The 20,358-nt window shown below is 40.1% G+C and overlaps 1 protein-coding gene across 1 annotated transcript in view; it reads right to left on the reverse strand.

Moving 5' to 3' along the window:
* The window catches only part of LYPD6 (LY6/PLAUR domain containing 6), a 129,700-nt gene that overhangs the window by 101,041 nt on the left and 8,301 nt on the right, over positions 1–20,358 (reverse strand). The window lies entirely within an intron of this gene.

Raw genomic sequence — 20,358 nt, forward strand, 5'->3', positions numbered from 1 at the left:
TTTTAGACAGGTATCATCTCAATCCCAACCAGACATCCTGCAGCTCATCAGTATTTCAAAAAGTTGAGAACTTGCCAAGCAGTAAGTCTGGGTAGGTCACATCTTAGCCTTTCATTGTCCTGATGATCTCAACTCACCTCAAAACCAAATGGCAGACAATGAGCAATTAAAGCACCATAAAGGAAAGTAATCTTGTAGGCAAAGGCAGGACAGGCAGAAAACAACAGTCACAGTCACCTCACCGGCTTTCTTTGTAAACTGCTGATCTCTTTGAGTTAGGATGCCCCAGGATTTGCAATTCAGCCCCAGCCTAGGATTCTCCACCACAAATGACAAGCATCCTCAATGGATTCATTGCTCCCTTATCCCTGCAGTGCGGGAGACCTGGCTTCAATCCCTGGGCTGGGAAGATCCCCTGGAGAAGGGAAAGGCTACCCACTCCAGTATTCTGGCCTGGAGAATTCCACAGACTGCATAGTCTATGGGGTCACAAAGAGTCGGACACAACTGAGCAACTTTCACTTTCACTGTCCCAAAGAACCCCACTGAAAAGCTGCTGAAATCTCTATGCAAGCCTTTACCAGCCCTACCCTCCTGCAGGCTATACGATACCAACATTCCCTCAGGAGCGCAATGAGAAGGATTCATTTAAAAAAAAAAAAGCTCTAAGCCAGAGACTAAATTGTGAGCTCAAGGTTTTTAGTATCAATGATCCAAAATATAAGAATGATAACTCAGAGGGCAAACGGGTATTTTTATTTTTATCAAATGTGTTCATCGAGTAGGTTAAGCACATACTCATCAAATGATTCAGATATCATAGCTAATGAGCCATGTAACCCTGGTCCATGAGATGTGGACAATATACAGGCAACAAAATATGTAATGATAAACAGCATACCTGTGTGCTTGATACATCTCACAGCACTTTCACAAATTTATTATCTCTTAGTTCTGGAGGTATAAAGTCTGAACCAGGTCTCACTGAGCTAAAATCAAGGGTGAGCAGAGTTGTGTTTTTTCTGGAGGCTCTAAGGAAGAATCTTTGCCTTTTTTAGCTTCTAGGAGCCACCTGCATTCCTTGGCTGGTGGCCCCTTCCTCCATCTTCAAAGCACATCATTCCAACCTCTGCTTCTATTAATTATCTCTGCTCTCCTCTGCTTGCTCATCACACCACATTCTCTGCCCCGACCCTTCTGCCTCCTTCTTATAAGGACCCTGTGATTACACTGGGTCCACCAGGACTATGAGGACAATCACTCATCTCAGGATCCTTAATCACATCTACAGAATCCCTTCTGCCATGGAAGGTAATACTCACAGGCTCCAGGGATTAAGACGTGGACATTTTTGAGGGATCACTATTTAGTCTGCCTCGGGTGCCAATGAATCCGATACAACTGCTGAGCTCAAGGAGTTCACAGACTATTGAATAAAACTTAATTTTAAAAAATATTGATAAGGCATATTTTAAAAAAAGAAAACAAATTTTAGCGCTCATCAAACACCACCACTCAGGGCTATTGCAGAAGTATAAACAAAGTGCTCTGGATTAACAGAGGACGGATCCATGTATCTCAAGCAAGAAAGGAAGAGAGGGCCTCATGAGAGTGACATATAGAATCAGGCATCAGTATGTGCTTAAATTTGTGGTTAAGGTCATCCCAGGAAAGCACATGAAAAAGCTGGAAATATTGAACAGACTGGTGTGATTAGAGCCTGGGAGACAAAAGGTGGAGAAAATGACAGAAGGAAATGTTGAAGAGAGACACTAAGGTCATATCATAGAGGGCCACAGCGAAAGAGAGGGCCTTTACGGAACTAAAAGACATTGAAAGCTGTTGAACCCATCATTCAGATGTGTGTTTACAAAAAACACTCTGCAGGCAGTGCAGAGAGTGAATCGCAGAAGGCAGACCTAGCTTACAAGCTCCTTGAATTGTCCTGAGAAGAAAAGAGGAAAGATTCAATCAAGGAAGCAATACAGGAAATGAAAGCAAAGTGGATTTCAAACACATGTCCAAAGTAAAATCAACAGGACCAAGTGAATACAAGATAGAGACAAAAGAGATGCTGAAATGACTAGCTCAGGCAGCTGGTGGATATTGACACCAATAAATGGTCAAAAAAAAAAAAAAAAAAACAGAAAAAAAGAGGGCAGTTAATGGAGGGATGTGTTTCAGACGCACTGATTAGAACCTTTACAGAGGGGTAACTCTGAATGTTTACTGAAAATGGAAAGCATGCAAATACAACATCAACATGCCTGAGAGACTGAAAAGATCCGATATTTGGAGTCAGAGGACCTGGGCTCTGGTCCTTTCCCCATATTTATCAGTTCTATGAGTTTGGATAAGTTGCTCACACTCTCAGGACCTTGGTTTCCCTCTCAACAAAGTGAGAGGTGGGGGTATTAGATAATCCTTCAATTTCCTTCTCATTCTAACTTATACAGGTCTAACATCTGAGTCATTATTTTCTTCTCAAACACTTTTCCCAGTTACTCGATATTAGCCACTAAGAGAGACTCTGATGGATTCTGATTTTTAAAAAGAAAATGGCTAGAGCTTGAAAGGGGAGGACAAGGGCACTAACAACCACTGCAGGCCTACTCTGCGCAAGGTACTGTGCCTGCCATACTCTCCCCACACTGCCTCTCCCACTTGGCCTGGACACTCCCATAGGCACCCTAGAAATGAACCGTGTCAGGAAAATCAAAGACGGGAAACTAAATAATAGCTTCTACTTTCTGTTCCACCTTCATTTTTATATTCTGTCCCCAAAATACTCCTTTCCTATTAGTCTTAAAAATGCGTTTGTGCCAAGAGGGGAAAAATGTGTTTTCTTACTGGATATTGAAAAATTACATGGGGGATCATGAGAGCCTAGAAAGGGAGGGGGCAAGTAATTTTTAAAGTCTTTTATTCAAAGAATAATAAATTGAGATAGTACTCTAATGAGTTCACTGGTATTAAAAGGCAAAATAACTTAAAACTATTCAGCGGCTTCTATTGGGTTTAGCTGTGATTCTTAGTGGGGTGGACACAGGGATTTAGCACAGTAATCTTGTGGGTTTTTCAAACTATGGATTCACCCTTCTTTTCTACCCCACAAAATTCTTATACTTCCCCCAGGCAAGATGACAGGAGAATTCATGTCCTCTTAAGTTTAGGAACAGGTAACAAAAAGACTGAAAATATTAATATTAAAAATTAAATCAATATTCCATAATTGGATACACACAAGTATGTTCATATGTGTATATATGCATGTACACATGTGTATGTATGTACACACATGTATGTGTGCATATACACACGTGTCCAAATAAGACATATATGTTATATATACTAATATATATGTAAAACCACTCCCTGGTGAGGCCTCTATGCTACTTTTTCCATGTTCCACTTATAGCCACACATGCCCTTCACCGTAATTTTGTTCAAACATATGACCTCTTTCAGTTGATCGTGCTGCTTCATGCCTGTGTCTTGACTTACATTCTTCTTTCTTCCTTCTTGTCCCCCCAGGGCAGATGGCCCCCTTCAGTTGTCATCTTCTAATTAAGTCTTCCCTGATCTTCACCACTCCCTTCTTTGTGTTCTACTGCACCTTCTCTCAGGTCTGTAATTCTTTATTGGAAGTTTGTTATTCGTCCATATATCCCTAATTTTAAGTTTTCAGAAGTAAAAAAGGTAGGTACCCAATTGATATTTGTTGATTGAATGGATGCACATGATAACAGAAGAAGAAGAAACATCATGATTTGGTATCTCTAAAGCAAAGATATATTCCTTTCCTCAAAATCCATTTATAGACCCAGAGAACAATTTTGTTTATTTATTACCAATAATTAGAAGTAAGAATGTCCAGAGGTAGTGCTGTTTTTTAAATATAAAATGTTTCATAACTTTCAGGGCAAACAATGAACCATGTACACAATATGGTCAGCAAAACTTATTTGATTAATATTTTTTAATTCTAGTCATTCTGCCATTATGTAAACAAAAAAGAGTAGAAATTAAAACTGTATGTGTGTTTGTGTGTATGTGTGTGTGCGTACGTACTCAGTCATGTCCAACGCTTTGTGACCCCATGGACTGTAACCTGCCAGGCTCCTCTGTCCGTGGGATTTTCCGGGCAAGAATACTAGAGTGGGTTGCCTAATATTCCTTCTCCAGGGGATCTTCCTGACTCAGGGATCGAATCTGTGTCTCTTGCATCTCTTGCATTGGCAGGTGAATTCTTTACCACTGTGCCGCCTGGCAAGCCCAGAATTAAACTATCACCACCTAAATTTCATGCCACTGTTGGATGATAATTTGTAATACTAACACAGTGGGACATTTATTTTTGTTCCATCTGTGCTGAAACAGCTACAGCTTTAGCCTTCAGAGATATATTTATGGTCGTATCAGTCAACAAGCCCAGAGAAGCAGTTCTCAGGGAGTATGATCACCATTGATGGCAGAAATAAAGTGAACATGTTAACATGTGCTGGGTGAGACTATTACTAATGTGTTCACCTACAGAGCCACCCTGAAGCACACTCAACTGAACCCTGAGAGAGTCAGGGAGCTGCATCTAAACCCTCCCTCAATCTTAGGAGACAAGGCAATTTTGAGCAAAAAGTACTTACTCAGTGTCAGTTATAACGCAAACATCAGACTGTGATACAGGCACTCAAAGTTAAAGCTCATAAAGCTCCCTTTAGTAGGAGAAAAATCTAATTCAATGGTTAAAATGCCAATCAGGGCAGGATAACTAGGCAGCAGCTGAAAACACAAGATTTAGAAATCAACTGCAACTCCTTTGGGGATGCATTACTGCTGAATGGCTGTCAGAAGCAGAACATAAGTGAGCTGAGTGAGCACCATTAACTTGGAGGAACAAAAGAATGACTCTTATTTAAGTGAACACACAGAGGATCCCACTAAAATTTTGAAGAGTCACATGTTAAGTGGGTTTAGAAATTTTTCTTAGCCTAAAAAGTATGTGCAAATGAATTTGGATAATGAAAACAAATTAGGAAATATCAGTTCAGTTCAGTTCAGTCACTCAGTCATGTCCGACTCTTTGCGACCCCGTGAACTGCAGCACGCCAGGCTTCCCTGTCCATCACCAACTCCTGGAGTTTAGGAAATATAGCAAAACCCAAAGTACATTTTCTCCAATATTTTCTTCCTATCTCTTGGTTTCTCTCACCTTGTTTTGATTCTTTCTTACTGCAGCCCAAGTGCAGAGAAGGTGACCTCAGATGCTCCTGAGATGTATACATCTCATAGTTTATGCCACCACGTGGGACTGACTCATACTCTCTCTGTTTTCCTTCCCCCATTTGTTGGCCCATCACCTTTTTCTCACCAACCATGACCACTGGCCTCTTCCAGATGCCTTTTTCTTCCTGTCACATCTACCTCGCATGCTGTTGTTTTTCAAGGTGTAGGAGATAACCTGGGACACTCAAATCCTTGCTGGTGAGACCCAGTTATATAGCCTTGGTCTTTCAGCAGTTTTACTGACTGATTCTTCCTTTAATTAATCCTCCATTTATTAATTTAAGGGAGAGGTGACACAGTCCAACACCATAAAAATGCACTAGTGTCCCAGAGTGCAAAGGCAAATCCTTATAGAGTCCAAAAAGAATAAGGTAGGGATAAGAAAAAGATCCATTCTGCTCCACACACAAGATAATCCTTGAAAAATAATTTTTTCTAAATTAATTTGAGTTATTTTATTAGTTAATATTAAATATTTGAGTCAAAATTAGATATTCATTGCTTGTAAACAAGAATCAAAATATTTGATAAAAATCATAAAAAGATTTAATGCCTGAGTACCTATGAATATAATAGGAGCCTTAGAGGGACGAGTAGATTGAGAAGCAAAGACCTCTAAGATTCCAAAGCCATCTGAGTGTGCACAAGTCCTTTGTCTCGCTGATTGTGGGATTCTTTAGGAACTGATCACTCGTGTATGTATATATGCACATATATATACATGTAGGTTTATGCTTATCAAGTTTTAGCACCAGAAGTTAAACCCAACATCTCCGCTCCCTGGTTCAATGCAATCTCGAGATGATGTGAGTGGACTGTGGAACAATTTTGCAGCTCTGAGAAATTTTCAAAGTTTTTAATTTTCTAAAACTGTATGTGAGACTTTGAGAAAGCATATAAAATGCTAATGCGATATGCATTGTAGGTGAAAGCAAATAAAATGTTGATGTGATAAGATTGATTAGAAGACGAGGTTTCATGCAAGCAATTAGAATTGACACTGGTAAGTAGATTTAATTCCTGTCATATCAATAAAAACTATGCACCTTCACAAAAGGTGACGTCATCAAAAATACATAATGATAGTAACAAGTTTTGATATTTAGAGAGAGAACATTAAGACTCACGCTAGTTTTCTTGGGTCACATCTGGGTAGCCTATTCTAGCAGTCTGAAACATTAAAAACATCCTGTATTAACATTTCAATATACCTTTGAAAAGATGAAGCCATTTACCAGGAATGAACATTGTCCCACAGGAAAAAATATAATTAATCTAGGCAACTTTTAATTAAACAAACTCTAGTTCTCTTCAGAAACGAGTTTCAACAGCTACTTCAAAACACACAAATGCCCAACATCTCACTGTCCATGGGTTCTCAAACCTCCCAAATCTGTCAATTCTCAGGGCTCAAGAGCTCCCACGGCAAACAAATCGTCACTTCCTGAGTAAATGAATGGAAGAAATAATTTTCAGCAGACTCTACCATTATAAAAGCCAACACTATCCAGAACTTCTTCTCCAGATTCAGCAGATTATTAATACTCCTGAACACCTACTTAATCTTGAAACAGACCAGTTTTTTCATAAAGTGTCAATTTCTCTTCCAGCCCCCTTAACCACAAAGTGGAGGGAAAGGATGAGCACAAGTGATTGAGGGATTCATATCACAGTTTCCACCAACATAGAGGCATTCCTTAACAAACAAGGGACAAAGAGGCCAGAGAGAGCCAGCTGTGGCCCCATCTAGTCTCTTGTTCCTCCAGGTGCTACCTTGCCTTTTCTCTTAAAATGCCATAGGGAAGAAGTGACCCAAAATGCTTGAGCTGTCAGGAGCAACCTCCATAGCCACCCACATCACCACCTGCACCTCTCACCTCCCTTAAGCACCAGTATCATCTGTCCATAGAAATGGGGCACAAAGTGGGCAGGGAAGAGAGTGGATCAGGAGGAAAGAAGCCCAGAATCTTCTGTTTGCATCTTTCGGACACCAGTACCTACCTAGTTATACCTTCTCATGCCAGACTTCAGGATAGAACTCCTTTTAAAAATAGCAAAACACACTGCTAAATTTGAATTTGGTTTTCTGAGTGAAACTTCCGTGTCCTGCATGGAGGGCAGAACAACTGTGCCTGGTTCCTCATTAAGCAACGATCTTTATCACAAGCCCCACTGCTTTTACCATCATCTGACCAGTGCCAGAAAGTTTTGATTTACAAGCTTTAGAGTCAGGCTTGAAAAGAGCCTTTAAAATGTCTCAAGGAGCAGATTTTATTTTAATGAGCATATTTAGGTTGTTTCAAGTTCAAAATTCAAGTCACATATGAACAATTTTTATAGGGGGGAGGAGGAACCTGATGTTCAGATTCATTTGCCTCCCATTTGAAGTAATTCATCTTTAAAATTTCTGTGAAAATTCTACAGAGTTGCCCAGAAAATGGCACCAACCATCTGTAAGTAAAAACAAAAGCTCTCTATAGTATATATCACAGGTTCAAAGCACTTTGGCATCGGCAGATTGAACACGTTATTAAAAGAATTTAACTGCAAGAAGAGCTACCATAATTATACAGCAGCTGGTCTAATGTTGACAAAACAACTTTTAAAGGCTTCCAGAAGCCTTAAAGGCTAATCAATTAAAAAGGCATGAATAGTAATGTACATCCTATTCTTAACACCGGGAGCTGCATCTTCTGCCAATACAGTGAGGTTTTCATTTTAGAACAACCATTTCTCGCTACCTACGATTAAACCAAACACGTGAATAAATTCTAAGTTGTGTCTAGGTGAAACTATTATACTTAAAATAAAATAACTCCATAAAACTTGATTATAAACACTGAACTTAATGGGTATTTCCATACGGGCAAGTTCTTATCAAAATGCCAACAGCTCATGCCAGAATTTGTGCTTACTTTACCAAGAGCAGGCAAAAAATGGCTAAGTTTACTGTCTACACTGGCCAACAGCACGTTGGAGGCAAAAAGAACGAATGAACGAACAAATGAATGGATGTTGGAATGAGTCTTTTGGCAGCATCCCAGGTACACTGACTTACTCCCCTTGAGATCTGCCCAAGTGGTCATATGGAATGGCCTTCTCTGTCAATCCCTCTGCCAATCCAATGGCCTTCTCTCTCAATCCCTTACATTTGGAGAATTAGAAAGGATTTTATGTATCACTGTATCCACCCCTCTTTAGGACCCTCAAACTTTTTTTATACAGCGGCAGATAGTAAATAATCTAGGCTTTGTAGGTCACATGGTCTTGTCAGTACTCACCTCTATGGTTACAACATGAATGCAGCCCTGTCCACTTAACTGGCATGGCTGGGTCCTGATAAAAATGTATAAAAGGAGGCAGGGAAAGGATCTGGCCCAAGGTCAGTAATTTGCTGACCCCTGCTCCAGCAGCATGAGTGCCCTCTTTCCCAGGCGGTAGGGTGATTAAAGAATCCACTTGCCAATGCAGGAGACACAAGAGACACAGGTTCAATCTCAGAGTCAGGAAGATCCCTGGAGAAGGAAATGGCAACCCACTCCAGTATTCTTCCCCATAAAATACCATGGACAGAGGAGCCAGGCAAGCTATGCTCCATGGGGTCTCAAAGAGTCAGACATGACTGAGCACGGACACATGCCTGCATGCTCTAGCAGCATGAATTCCCTCTTCCCCATTCAAGATGCAGGAAGTCTCTTTGGGGACCCCTCCAGCAAAGGGGACTAATCCGCTCATGTGGCCTCTTCTACTTTCTGAAGTTTTCTCTTCTCTCGACTTAAATGAGTTTCCCCACAACTGGCAGCCACAGTCACATCTTCATCTTCTGCTCAGCTTTCCACTCCTAAATCATTCTCCCTCACCAGAGGGCTCTGCACAAACAGGCCTTCAAAATCATTTAGTTAGAAAATAACCACCGGTTTTGCCTTCTGGAGCCCCAGAGGGGAAGTATGGTACCTCTTCCACCTGACGGCCCTTTATGTCTTTGAGGACAAGTGCAGGGGACACGTTCACTGCCTGACACTCATCTGGGATCTCTCTCACAGCATGTTTTATTGTTAGTTTTCTTCGGCCATCTACACAGATTTTTCCTCCTGATTTAGATAGCAAGTGAAGCATAGTCCCTGGCATGTAGGCTCCATTTGGTTTTACGAGTAAGAGTGACAGAATGACCACAGAAATACCAATCAAAAACTCTGTTTTAAAACCTTTCTCCACAAATTCAAAAGGGACAGCTCCTCACTGCAGTGGGAAGACTGCTGGTATGTGGAATTCTTCTGAAGTGAGCACTGACTGTTGAGAGGCAAAAGCCCTCCTTCTCCTCTCATCTACCACCCATCAGGACCCAGGAGTATCATTTTAACGGGGCATGCTTCATAACACCAACATCCCAACTGACAGTTCTGAGACTGGGCCTACTGGGGTCCTGGTCACACACTCAGTCCCTTTTTTTGGCCAACAGTGGCCCTAATTTAGTCATGTTAATATCTTGTGCTCTGTATCCCTCTCCTTAATAATCCCCACCACAGAGTAATACACTACTAATTTAAAAATGAAAGTTTTAAAGAGTCGATTATTGAATGTCTACTATGTGTTTTCATATAAATACCAATGGTGTGTGTATTGCTCAATGTGGAATTTTAAAAAAGGAAAAAAAAACTGGTACAAATTGGACTTCCCTGGTGATCCGGTGGTTGAGATTCCATATTGCCAGTGCAGAGGGCATGGGTTCAATCCCTAGTTTGGGAACTGGGATCCCACATGCTATGTGGCATGGCCAAAAGATTAAAATTAATAAGTGGAATAAAAATTTTTTAATAAATAAAATATTTTAAAATAATAGAAGAAAGAAACTTCCACTGTGTAAAAAAAGAAATGGTACAGATGACTTATTTACAAAACAGAAATAGAATCACGATGTAGAAAACAAACATGATTACCAAGGGGTAGAGGGGTGGGGGATAAACTGGGGAACTGGGGTTGGCATATACAAACTGTGCTTGTGCTGTGCTTAGTCGCTCAGCCGGGTCCAACTCTTTGCGACCCCATGGACTACAGCCCACCAGGCTCTTCTGTCCATGGGGACACTACTATATATAAAATAGAAAACTAACAAGGACCTACTGTTATAGCACAGGGAACTCTATTCAATGTTCTGTAGTGACCTATATGGGAACAGAATCTTAAAAAGAGTGAATATATGTATAACTGATTCACTTTGCTATGAAGTAGAAACACATCGTAAATCAACTAGACTCCAATAAAAAATGTCTTAAAGAAATGTTATATATATATATATTCTGTACATCTTATTCACAAAAGTATAATATCCATAAAGAATTATTAAAATGATTTCTTAAACATAAAAAATAAAAAATAAATTAAAATTAAAATAAAAAATGAAAAAAAAAAAAACTTTAAGAGCACTGCTTATAATTAAGCAGCCATCCTCAGGGAAAGAAAGTGGGTCCCCCACAGAATCCCTAATTTCAACTAACTAGTGACATTATTATCTCACAACATTACCTCTAAATATCACCCCAGGATAATTCTCTTTCATAATCAGTTATAAAATATTTCATGATTTAAATAGGCTATTCTTAATATCATACTTTCTAGTACCAAAGGTCTTTAAGACTATAACAATGACTTATCTCTTCCAGCATCACTCTGCCTTTCTATATTCCTTCTCCCCATTTCCATGAAGGATGGGGAGGACGTATGTCATGAAGTCCTGGCCTATTCCAGTCACTAGAAGTTATCATGGGGGCTGTGTCTGGATAAGAAAGATCTGCTTGTGTACCTCTCATCAGGGTGGTGGAGAGGCCCCAGCAAGGAAAGGGTGGGCACCTGCCCACTCCACGCTCCAGGAAGCCCAAGACCCACCATCAACTTGGCTGTGCTGTCCAATTTAGCAGACACTAGCGACATGTGGCCACTTAAGTTTAAGTAGATTAAAATTAAATAAAATTTAAAATTCAATTCCTCAGCTGCATCAGCCACATGTCAGTAACTCAGTAGCCACATGTGGTCAATGCTTCTATACTGACCAGTGCAGACACAGAATATTTCTGTCATCACAGGAGAGACTAGAACATTCTACTGGACAGTGCTCAGTCCACTGAACTGCTCACTGATCACTACTGTCCAGCCAAAACCTGTGTATGTTAGTTGCTCAATCATGTCTGACTCTCTGCGACCCCAGGGACTGTAAGCTCTCCAGGCTCCTCTGACTACGGAATTCTCCAGGCAAGAACATCGGAGTGGGTTGCCATTCCCTTCTCCAGGGGATCTTCCAGACCCAGGGATTGAACCTGGGTCTCCCACATTGCCAGACGATTCTTTACTGTCTGAGCCACCAAACACCTAGGGGGCTTCATGAACTGTCACAGTCTACTAGAGCTCTGCTCTGTACCTCCCTGAAACCCAAAGAAAAAGTGGGGATACAGAAATGTCACCTGGTTATGCCAAACCACTAACACCATGTTGTTTTAAAGGCATTCTTTAAGTAAAATGAACAAAGAAATGCATAACTTGCTCATTCCTCAGGGAGTTCTGCCAAAGTCCTCAGCTTTCCCAACTTCATGAGCAACTTTAACCCAGAATAAAAATGAGACCTGATCCTCATCTAGATTCTAGTAAAAAGTAGAAGGAGAGGGAACAAGAGGCAAAATTTTTCTCACCATTTGTTCTCAAATTGGCATCCTTTGTATTATTTTATGGTCACTTTTGTTTTAATTATCATTTTGCATCAAAAAAGAAGGCAGAGGTCTTTTTTTTTTCCTTTATAAAACATGACTCCAAAGTTCCAATGAAAGCATTAAAATACAAGCCTTAGATTTATCACCAGGCAAGTAAAGTCATTCAATATCTGCCTCTATGTAATGCAGCATACAATTTTTTCCAACCTACTGAAATTGCTATCTAAGATTCAAGAACAAGAGAAAGTTGCTAATAAATTTAAAATTTCCCACACAGTGACTTTGGAGAACATAAAATTATGAGAGGAACTAAATTCAGATTCCAAGCTGCTTTCTGAAAGATGAGCTGACCTCCAGATAGTCTATAAAGTCTGTGAAACATCTGTTTGGATAACATATGTACTTAAAATTCCCCACATGTCAGTTTCAAGTTATTCATAATATAAGGCAGCACCAGCTGCAAGGATAAGGGGAAGAAGCTGTTGCTTAAGTGTCAAGAAACACTCAAGATTTTAATGAGACTCAAGACTCTCTCATGTGCATATTGTGGTCCTGGGAAATAGAATACAGACTGTAAGTCTCACCCCTTCCACTAGTGAGAAAATTCTACCCTGATCTTGATAAATTTCCCCTTACTACCTTCTCGCTAAGGGGCAAGTGCTTAATCCTCTTACCTTTTAACCAAATGCCCTCCCTTCGTTATTTCTAACCCTTCAAATATCACCCATTTGCAAAGACCAGTTCCATTTTCACACTTTCTATGAAAGTTGCTTCATCTCTTCTGGCCCACATATTCCTCACTCCTCTCAGTAGGTATAGCAAAAAAATAAAGGACCTTATAACGGTCACTTAATTATCCTCATTCTGCCCTGACAGACCAATCTGATCTCCTCACCCATATGGGTAGCTCACATTTCCTGGCTTTTACAGAGAGAGTGAAGCCCCGCAATTATATCTTCACCCAGATCTCTCTCCTAAACTCACAGTCATATCCCCAACCAGCAACTCACTGTCTCCATGTGGAAGCCTGATAAGCATCTCATATGTAAGGTGTCTCTGGATGATGGGCTCCTCTTGCAAATCTGCTCCTCCTCAGCCTTCCCATCTCAGTACGTGACAACCCTACCCTTTCAGTTCTCTGATCTCAAACCTTGGATCCATCTTCAACTCGGCTTCCTCACTCATGCCCCCACACCCTACCTTTCAGTAAATCCTATCTCCTCCATTCTTTTCAAACAGACAAAGGATGCCCCCTTTTACCACCTCCACAGCAACCTCCACTCCATGTTGGATCTAAACCAAAGTCACCTGTATTGTTGCAATAGCCTCCCTCAGCCTTATCCCCTCCTTCCTAATCATACATTTAATCAGGTCATTCCTTGGTAGAAATTCTCCCAATGGCCCAACTCTCTCAGTCCAAAGAAAGAAAGAAAAGGAGAGAGGGAAGGAGGAAAACATCTTCTAAGACTCTGCCTGATGGAAGGGCTGCCTTCTTATGCCTTTGACCTTATACTACTCTCTCCCTGGCTTACTCCACTCCCACCATTGGTCTCTTGCTGTTTTGAGGGCCAGTGACTTCATGATGCCAAAATAGCACCTTTGCATTTCTGCCTGGAAGGCCCTTCCTGCAGAGGTCCCTAAGGCTCTCTCCCTTACCTAGTCCAGATGCCCACGTGACACCTTCTGAGTGGGGCCTCTGGCCACCAAACTTAAAGTTACCAACTGCCTCCAGCTCACTTCTGACATACTTTCTCCCTCCCTCCACTTTAGTTTCTCCGTAGCACTTAGCATCATCTGGCATGCTGCATATTTTCTTATTTATGTCCTTACCTTCTGCCCCAACCCTCTAGAATGTAAGATCTATGAAGACAAGGATTTTTGTGAGAGTTATTTACTACTTTATCCCCAAAAACTTTTGCTTATTTCACTCACTATTGTGTTTTCCCTGTGAACTGTAATTGGTATGACTTGTTTCTCAAATATTTAAAGAGACAGAGAGAGAAAACACCCCAAGTTCCATGAAGACAGTTGCCCTATCTAACCCTTTCTATTTATATCTTGGGAAGGGCCCAGAAAAGAAGCACTAGTTGCCTGATTATCACCATGTTCACATTGGCAAGTATAAAATATTTAGCCATTCAAATGTTTGGACTTGTTAAATGTAGACAGTGTTGATGTAATATTAAACGATGTAACTATTTTTTAACGATTTCAACATTATTTAAACTTAAGTTTATAATCTATTCAAGTGTGAACAATTCTCAAAGTCACCAATAAGAGACAGTTTCTTAAGTGCTGTCCCCCAAATGACACAAACACCTACCCAAAAAAAAGATGGGAAAGGGAACCTTAATACTGTCATTTGTTGGGTAAATTACAGCAAATAAAATCAACTTCTACACCAAGCCCCCAACAAGTCATTTGAGTTGTTATTAACTTGATTATTAAAATAAGCAGGTGATTTTAATAAATCAACTCCACTGTGCCAAGTGATGCTGTTGGTAATGTCCTAGACAAACTGTTAGGGAATTACAGATATTGGATGCAACAGAGAAAGGAGGAGTTTTTCCCCAATCCTGTTTCAAAAGAGAAGGATTATATACCCTCTCGTTTCTTTTCTTTATTGAAGTATAGTTGATGTACGATATATGTTACAGGTGTACAACACAGTCAGTGATTAGTAATTTTAAAGGTTATACTGCATTATGGTTATTATAAAATATTGCCTATATTCCCTGTGTTGAACAATATAACCTTGTAGCTTGTTTCAGTTCAGTTCAGTCATTCTTAGTCGTGTCCGACTCTTTGCGACCCCATAGACTGCAGCACACCAGGCCTCCCTGTCCATTCCCAGAGTTTACTCAAACTTATGTCCACTGAGTCCATGATGCCATCCAACCATCTCATCCTCTGTCGTCCCCTTCTCCTCCCGCCTTCAAACTTTCCAAGCATCAGGGTCTTTTCAGATGAGTCAGCTCTTTGCATCAGGTGACCAAAGTATTGGAGTTTCAGCCTCAGCATCAGTCCTTCCAATGAATATTCAGGACTGATTTCCTTTAGGATGGACTGGTTGGATCTCCTTGCAGTCCAAGGGACTCTCAAGAGTCTTCTCCAACACCACAGTTCAAAAGCATCAATTCTTCAGTGCTCAGCTTTCTTTATAGTCCGACTCTCACATCCATGCACAACTAGTGGAAAAACCACAGCCTTGACTATGCTTATTTATTTTATACATAATAGTTTGTACCTCTTCATTCCCTACCCCTGTCCTGCCCCTTCCCCATTCCTTCTCTCCACTGGTAACCTCTAGTATTTTTTTTTTCTACATCTATGAGTTTTTTTCCTTTTTCAAACAACTAATCTTTAACAAAGGAGACTTACTAGTCAAGAAGTCTAAAAAATGCCTAGTCTTTCTACACATCCACAGCACAGACTATACAATATCAACAATCAAGTACAGACCCAATGCAAACGAGATTCTTTTTCACAAAAGATGACTCAAACTTTATGCTGAAAGCTTTATGGAAATCAGCATACCTGAACTGACTGAGCATTCCAAAGGGGAAATGCAGTAGCATGCCAAAACAAACCCTACTCAGTGGTTTGAAGGCCCTTAGGTTCAGTTCTGCAGAGAGCATCTCATTCCTATGGGGAAGACTCAGGTCTCCTCCAAACTTCACTGAGCTGCTGCAGTACAGAACCAACTACATCTGTTTGGTTTGGTGAAACCTGTACAAAACTTTTTAAGTAGAATTCTTTTATCTATGTATCTTCTGAAACAGGAAAATGAACATTAAACACTAATTAGCATTATGTTGGCAGGTTATAAAAAATTTACTTTTAATTGTTAAGAAAAACAGCCTGTATAGTAGATAATGGTTACATTACTGGCATGACAGTGGTGACAGTTACAGGAAGCACTGCTCATTAACTAATCTGTTTTATTTATTCAGCAAACACTGATAGAGTAGGGAGACTCTCTCTCTTTAGATATCTGCTGAGCATCTAGTTTTGCCAGTGCTTGCAATGTGCAATGAACTAAAGTGCTGCTCAAATGTTTAGGGAAGAGAAAAGACAGCCTCTAAATATGAGAAAGCTGAATTAAAAAATCCAGGCACAGTGCCACTTGGAATCCTCACTGAGACAACTCAAAAAGGTGAGGAAACATGAGTCTTACAAGTCAAGCCAATATCATAATATGTATATTATCACTTGGGGAAAAAATAGTTAGAAATTCTTTACCAAATTTCAAATCTCAATTTAGAGTTTAAAAATATAATTAAATGCATACAACTAATTCCAATTCTTTTAACAAGACAAGAAAAACTAAATAGGAATATTGATGTTTCATCAGAGATAAACCTGAATTCAAATAAGAGAACATTTGACAAATATTCTTAAAATTTTTAAATAAGGGTGGAGGATAGACAAACTTTAGAAATAGTGCCACATGTAAATTTAATTGTAAAAGAGAAATTATTATCCTATTTTGGCTTTTGTATCCTAACATTATCTAATAAATTATTTCTTTAAAAACACAGAAAGAAAACTAAATTCAGAGCCCACTGAAAGTTGTCTGCTGTGGGTTACCTGTAGAGGTTTGGATTAATTCTAATTTCAGAGAATTCACAAAGTGCAATGATGACCAAAAAAAAAAAAAAAACATTGTGAATCCTTATTACTGCTTTCTAACCCAGAATTAAGTCCTGTTTCCCCCTTCTACCCCCGACCGCTAACAACCTCTGAAAGGTGAGTTACCTCAGCATAAGGATCCAGACCCAGCCATGCTGCACCCTGGGCTCCGGCCGCCTCTGCCTCCCCAAATAACCGTGCCTTTTACCAGCTCCTCATCCAGCAAAGGAGGAACCTGGCAGGAGCCAAACAGAAAGTCCAAGACTGCTGCTGGCGAGGAGAGGTATGCTAGACATTGCCTGTAATCCTGAAGAGGAGGGGAAGGGCAGTGTACATTTCATATACCTTCAGTATTCATTATTTCATCTTTATGCTACAACTCTGAGATTAATTGCACTGCGTTGCTCAGAAATGCCTCTGCCAGGATGAAATCTGGGTCTTTTATAAATTGTTCCTTTGTGAAATATCCCCTCTCTATTCTTCTCTATTAATAAACGTTTCAATATTTTTGTTAGGGTGTGTGTACTGGGGGAATTTGTTCTTTGTGTTCTGACTGCCTGTGACTTTATGTCATCTAAAATACACAAGTTTGGGGAAAGTGCACGGCTTGCAGGTTTGCACTGTCTCAATGTGATCTTAAAGTAGATGCAGGGATTTTTCTAACAGTACATTTCTGATCAAAAGGTTTATACAACACAAAAATTCTTCAAGATGAGAGGCAAGGAGTTAGCTAGAAAAGAAACAGAAAGAAAGACATACTATATAGCTGTACATTCACAGAATTTAAAACCGAGAACAATCTCAGGCAACAGCCAGTCCAGTATTTGTTGTTGCACAGGACACTGACTCAAAAGATGCACCTTCTCAATGGGTTCCATTGGCAAACAGGTTTGGGATTCACTGAAGAGTACACCTCCTTTCAGGTATGTAGAATGATGATTCACTTACTAAAAGTTTTGAAAAGTCTTACAGTTGAAAAGCAGTTAATCCATTGTATCCCAAACATTTTTGACCATTGTACTTTTCCCCCCGCCAGATATCCCAAGGAACCAGTATCTCTTCCTGCAGACCCTGCTCTAGATGTGCATGTACAATCATATTACAAATGAGAAAAGAGACATTCAAAGAAGTTACCTGGCTTGGCCAAAACCCAGGAAGGAATTCAGTTTACTTCAGTCACTCAGTCGTGTCCAACTCTGCGACCCCATGAACTGCAGCACAACAGGCCTCCCTGTCCATCATCAACTCCCCAAGTTTACCCAAACTCATGTCCATTGAGTCAGTGATGCCATCTAACCATCTCATCCTCTGTAGTCCCCTTCTCCTCCCACCTTCAATCTTTCCCAACATCAGGGTCTTTTCAAATGAGTCAGTTTTTCGTATCAGGTGGCCAAAATATTGGAGTTTCAGCTTCAACATCAATCCTTCCAATGAACACCCAGGACTGATCTCCTTTAGGATGGACTGGTTGGATTTCCTTCCAGTCCCAAGGGACTCTCAAGAGTCTTCTCCAACACCACAGTTCAAAAGCATCAATTCTTCTGCACTCAGCTTTCTTTATAGTCTAACTCCCACATCCATACATGACTACTGGAAAAACCATAGCCTTGACAGGAAGGAATTAGTCGTTGATAATTCAGCAAATAGCCAGATGAGAGCTTAAATTAAAAATGGGAAACATGCAAAGACCCCAACATCTTTTTGTTTCTACCCATACCTCACCACAAAATCATCGCCTCTTCTGTATCTCTGTCTCAATCACCTTGGACTCTTTGATTCCCTCAACTTTTATTTGTCTATTTGACCAATATGCTGGATTCATTGATTGGCCAACATGTGCTTCAGGGAAGCCATTTTTGATTTTACGGCCATGCCTTGCGACAAGTGAGATCTTAGTTCTCAGAGCAGAGATCAAACCTGTGCCTCCTGTGTTAGAAGCATGGAGTTTTAACCACTGAACCACCAGAGAAATCCTCATGGAAGCCTTTTAACAGTGATCTTTTAGACTCTAGAGTTGAGACTGACTCAGCACCAGAATTGCCCTAATGGAGGATATGGTAGGAACACAAGATAACCTAAGGCAGACAGAACTTTGTGGCTCTTTTCAATTTTATTTCTGTTTATTTTAGGACTTCCCCAGATAAGATTGGAATGAGATAAGACTGGAAAGTTTTCTTCAATTGGTTATAAAGTAGGTGATCCTTTCCTTATTGTAATTCCTCCAGCTCCTTCTTTTCTTTACTCTTTTTCTGCTTCCCATTTCCCATGTTCAACCTTATACAGTACATTGTTCCAGGAGAGATCTGAAGCCCTCGTGCAATGTCAAAACTGCCCAGAAGCTGTAGAAATGAGTTTATCCATTTGCCTACAACATCTTGTAGGTGCTACAGCATACAACATTTCTTAAATTTGTTTAACCTAGCTGAAAATTACCCCCTTTAACAATGGTCTCTATGACATACTTTTCAAGCTAAGAAACTTCCATTACAAACAGTACCTCTCTTTAAACTGCTATTCTATTATAGGATACACATTGCCTGTCATTTAGAAAGCTGAGCTTCTAAACAGCTTTGATGGGAAAAACATTTTTTGAATCCTGTTGATTTTTACTTGTCTGGTTTGGTTCTACCAAAGAATAACACTATTGGCAGCAGTAGAAAATGAACCCTGAGCTGTTTCTCAGAACTGGGTGGAGTTGATGCTAATCCAGCCACATCTTACCTCAGTTCAGTCGCTCAGTTGTGTCCGACTCTTTGCGACCCCATGGACTGCAGCACACCAGGCCTCCCTGTCCATCACCAACTCCTGGAGTTTACTCAAACTCATGTCCATTGAGTTCCTGAAGCCATCCAACCATCTCATCTTCTGTCATCCCCTTCTCCTCCTGCCTTCAATCTTTCCCAACATCAGGGTCTTTTCCAATGAATCAGTTCTTTGGCCATCAGGTGGCCAAAGTATTGGAGTTTCAGCTTCAACATCAGTCCTTCCAATGAATATTCAGGACTGATTTCCTTTAGGATGGACAGGCTGGATCTTCTTGCAGTCCAAGGGACTCCCAAGAGTCTTCTCTAACACCACAGTTCAAAAGCATCAATTCTTCAACACTCAGCTTTCTTTATAGTCCAACTCTCACATCCATACAACTACTGGAAAAACCATAGCTTTGACTAGACGGACCTAAAACCACATTTTAAGTCAGCTGGCTGTCATTCCAACATATGACAATGGAACAGGAAGAAGAACCCTGGCTATTTGAGATTAAACAAATCTAGCCTTGTCTGGTTCTCTATTTAAAAAGCATCAGCCCTAATTATGTGTTGAAAACTCATTCAAAGAGTTTTCAATAGCCAAGAAGGATTTTGTATATCTTTACCTATATATGGCAAGTTTGATATATTGTCTTCTGTTTTATTCTATTAAGGATAAAGATCAAACACACTGAACATATGCTATATACATATAGCTAGGTAGCCACCATGTAAGCTAGAGAAAAAGAATGCTAATAAGGTAGTATGGAATTAGATATGAATAATTAAATGTGGCTGACAAGAAATGATTATTTTCTTCCTTGAACTTTTCTGTTTAGCAGAAATTAATTCTATACACTTCTAAAAAGCATGGTACAGCTTAGTGTGAAAGTGTGAAATAGCCAGCTTTTTATTTTCAGGTGAGCAGATGGCTTATCTAACTTTCTCAAGTCCTGGTCGCAGTGATTGATGGCTTAGAGTCTGTTCTGTAAAGACCC

This window comes from Bos javanicus, chromosome 2 (genome assembly GCF_032452875.1).
Source record: "Bos javanicus breed banteng chromosome 2, ARS-OSU_banteng_1.0, whole genome shotgun sequence".
Taxonomy (NCBI): Eukaryota; Metazoa; Chordata; class Mammalia; order Artiodactyla; family Bovidae; genus Bos; species Bos javanicus.